Source organism: Pongo pygmaeus, chromosome 14 (genome assembly GCF_028885625.2).
Source record: "Pongo pygmaeus isolate AG05252 chromosome 14, NHGRI_mPonPyg2-v2.0_pri, whole genome shotgun sequence".
NCBI lineage: Eukaryota > Metazoa > Chordata > Mammalia > Primates > Hominidae > Pongo > Pongo pygmaeus.
Window position 1 is genome coordinate 73,771,220 of NC_072387.2, and position 4,483 is coordinate 73,775,702.

Below are 4,483 nucleotides of genomic sequence, written 5' to 3' on the forward strand. Positions count from 1 at the left end.
GTGCTCTTGGTAAATTGACTTTCAATTGACATCCTCATGGGGCTATCAGTGTTGCTTCAAAACTGTTGACAAATTTTTAGGTTAGAATTGTACTGCTCTAGTCTTATCAGCTAACTCCAACCATGTAACTCTCTTCTTTGAAACTAATATGTCATATTTTCAAAGTTCCAGAAAGTTTATAGTCTGTTTTATATCTATATATAAATAATCTGTTTTATATATATGTTATGTGTGTAGTCTGATATATATAATCTGTTTTATATATGTTATAGTCTGATATATATATATGTTATATCTGATATACATATATATGTCTGATATATATAGGTTATATACATGAGACATATATTACATATATAACATAATGTAAGCTGTATATCAGACATATATATGTATATATAACATATATATGCTATAAGGACACATTTCTATATATATGTCACTCAAAAATGGGCTGGTAGTCAAGGTATGTTGATAGGCATCCACAATGCCTACTGTAAAAAGTGAAGTAGAGGTTCCTCTTCTTCAAAGAGACTTTCCTCCCCATCTAATTAAGAACAAATAGTAACTTCTCTTAAAAGCAAAATGTATTGAAAGACCTGTGCTAACACTCTTAAATATCTGCTAGCCGTAATAAAGAAATCAACATACTTTGTGTTTTTAGCTCCCATAATTTAGCCTAAATATTTGCCCTGGTAGGCTTACACTGGTTCAAGCAAGCATTAGGTCATAGCCTGTTCCTCTTCCTTACATGGAGGTGTTTTTGCCTTTCTCAGCATTCCACAAGTTACTTCCTCCTTCCTTTGTTCTCCTCCGTCTTTGTCTCTTTTGAAAAGTTCTAAGTTGCTAGCCAATCAGGACAAATACAGAATGAGAGGTCCCATTTCAGCCAATGGAAACTGGACACAGCAGTGGGGTGGATGTGTCAGGTCATGAACAACCCTGTCTCCTTTGTTCAATGTACTCTCATGGCAAAACTGCTGGCAAGTGTACCCTTTCTGCAGAAAGTAAAAAAATGGTCTTGATGAGAAAATTAAATTTATGCTCAAGTGCTATTTCTTTGTGACATCGGGGAACAAGCATTTGTAACACTACCATCATTCTATTTTTTTTGGACCTACACAAATGTCAATTAAAAAATAATTTCTAACCCTGTCTTTCTTACTTCCTCCAGGGCCAAACATCTTAATAAGCCAATTTGCTGTATGTATATAGTTGACACAAGCAAAAAATCTTCTTCTCTTAACCCACTTCCTGAAAAACAATTTTTTTAAACTATGGAGATTTATTAAAATATTTTTGAATGTTCAGGATTTAATCTTTATCGTTCCTAGACATACTATTTTTTCTCACATAGCACCACACCCAGAGCATCTGGTTGGTGCAGCTCGAAAGTGACAGCCCAGTGAAAATGGGATCTAAGAGGTTTAATTTAATTTTGATTGAAGCATCTGCATTCACTAGTTTGACTGACATGATTTCAGTTATGAAAAATAATGATTGAGTACTTGGTTGTGTACTGTGTTTTCCAAGTCCACCAAATCTGGCTCAAGAGGAAAATGGTTGTGGAAATAATGGATTTCTGTAAGTTTTATATAACTGTGCTTGTACTTCTTGTACCCAGTCCCTCTAAATGACAAATCCAGGTGTGATTATGTGATATTTAGGGAAAAAATTAAGTTATAGTTACTTGAATAGGACACATCATTTCTGGCATAGGGGAAAGACAGCAACAACCTTAGGCACTTGTGAAGGAAACTCTTTAGACCTTGAGAAACACAGGAGAAAGAGGGACATTAATGATCTTGTCTTCCAGACCTGCCCCTTAATTTTTTCTCTCAAAGAGAAAGAATCCGATGTGGCTCCTTTAAACTATTATAAACACCTTAATTTGGCTGGGCGCGGTGGCTCAGGCCTGTAATCCCAGCACTTTGGGAGGCTGAGGCGTGTGGATCAGGAGGTCAGGAGTTCAAGACCAGCCTGGCCAACATGGTGAAACCCCATCTCTACTAAAAATACAAAAATTAGCCGGGTGTGGTGGCACACACCTCTAGTCCCAGCTACTCGGGAGGCTGAGGCAGGAGAATCACTTGGACCTGGGAGGCGGAGGTTGCAGTGAGCTGAGACCACACCATTGCCCTCCAGCCTGGGCAACAGAGCAAGACTCCATCTCAAAAAAATAAATAAATAAATAAATTAGAAAACAAACCTTAATTTAACTTGACTTTTAGGTCTGCATCACCCTGCCAAATGATTCTGATCACAATTTGATCAATATATCCTTCAATATTACCAAGAAATCTTCCGGAAACATCAGGAGGACCCTGATACTGTCCCTCCCACACAAAACACCTGGCAGCAATTAAGGGTGACTTTTGCACATACAATTCCATAGCCACCTCTCAATTGTTCTATGTAGCAGATGACTGCAACCTGGGTGATGGAGTAGACAGAAAGGACAGGCTTGGATACATGTCTTCTAATTGAACTATGTTGATATTCAATACTTTAAACTGAAGTAGGAATTTAAAGACCAGCTAGCTATCTGGAAAATCACGTTGGAATCACTGACTGATATAGGTCTCACCTGGGAAGCCTCAATTGTTATGCTCAACATAATCTTTCCAAGGTCACCATATGTGACCTAGGACTGAACATCTTATGTAAAAATAAAGCATTTGCTTGCCTCTTTCCTGGAAACATAAGCTTAAACCAAAGAGGTTGCTATAGGAGTTTAAAGAAGCACAAGCAGATGGTGTAGCCCTCAGATGACTACATATTCCTCCCCCAAATGAGGCTTCTAATGGTCTTTGTGGGAGGTTTATTGTAGGATAAGTGACTGATTACTTATGCTTACCATTTGGGAAATTATCTCTACAATGGGAGTCATCAAATTAGAAAAGACAGTAAGAAAGCTTCTTCCTACTTAGCTGAAGTGATCAGTAATACCTCTTCAGTCCCCAAAGTGATTTAGATCAGTCTCAAATCTCTGGCCAGGGTTGTTATGAATTATATAATTTCTCTACTTTTTGTTCTCACAAACCAAGTTGAAGTCTGTGAAATAGTTTATGGGATTTTTTTTTTTTTCTTGGATCCGGCTAGATGTGGAACTCGGGTGAGGCATTGCTGAGGTCGGTATTGTAGGTTGGTTTCATCTTCCTGTATGGAAACCTATTGAAAGTAGTGTTAGTTGAATGCTGTATGGCACAAATTAAATAGATATGGTCCCAGCCTTTTTAAGTTAGATTAATTAGAGTAGATGCTAGAGTGGTGTACTCATGTAAAAGATGCATAAGCCAAAAAGTTATTAAATCAAGGTAGGAATCTCTTTGGATTTCTTGTATTTGTATATCTTTCAAGCAAGTAACTTGATGTCCTTAGCAGTGGACAATCTTTATGAATGTTTTTACAGTATACATTCTTAAAAGATTATTGTCTGTCTCTAGAACCAAGTCCAGTCATGCTGACTATGTAGTATTGTAAAGGTAATATATTCTTCCTGAAAAAAGGGGCAGTCGTGCTTATTGCCCAGTATAGGAGATTCAGAGTTCCTTTCTTTTAAGCTAACTTATTGCAAGTGCAGTACATCTGGGCCCATATTATGTTGTTTCCTTGGGACTTGGGATCTAGGGAAAGCAACACAGGTGCTAATGCTTATGAAGCTGACTGATCTGTGACTTATAAAATTTTTAATCCTTGATTCATAAGTCTCGTGTCTTACAAACAGCATGCAAAAGATTGTGGTAGGCAAAGTTTTAGGATGCAAGTGGCATAAAATGGTGGACCATAAATATTTTTTGGCATAGATGTAACATGGTTTAATCATATCTTTTGGATTATGTTAAGAGTAGGTATAGACACAATTCTAAAAGGAAACATTTTAATGAAAATAATATAGCTAAGTTTATATTTTTTATTTTAAGACAATTTTAATTTTATTAAAAACAGAAGACCATCAATTTTCTTTGTTTAAAGACAGTTAAACTCCTATGAATTATTTACAGAATAAAAAAAGTTTGCTTTGAGACTTTAATATCATATATAAGGCATTATACATTCTGTAAATATCATGAGTAACAAATACAGACTTTAGAATCATTAGACTGTCCGTTCTTGAGTGCTTTAATCAGAATATATGTAAATATTTATTTGAACTATTTCTATATTTTATGAAACATACTTCCCCATGCATAGTTTTTGTAACATTTTGTAATATTTTATTTAATATGGTTTAGCATAACACAATGTCCACACTTGAATATAAAATTAATACAAGTCTAAGTTGCAAATGTGGTGACATTCAACCTTTCTTCATTTTAGGAAATAAATACTAAAATCTCATTTTTATAGTTGCAAGATAAGCATGTTTCTCCCCTATTTTGTGTTCTTAGAGGTCATTTGACTGAAGGCTACCAAAACAGTTGTCTCATCAAGTGTGAAAAGAGGTCTTTTATCTTTAGACAAAATTTATTTTTAGTATTGA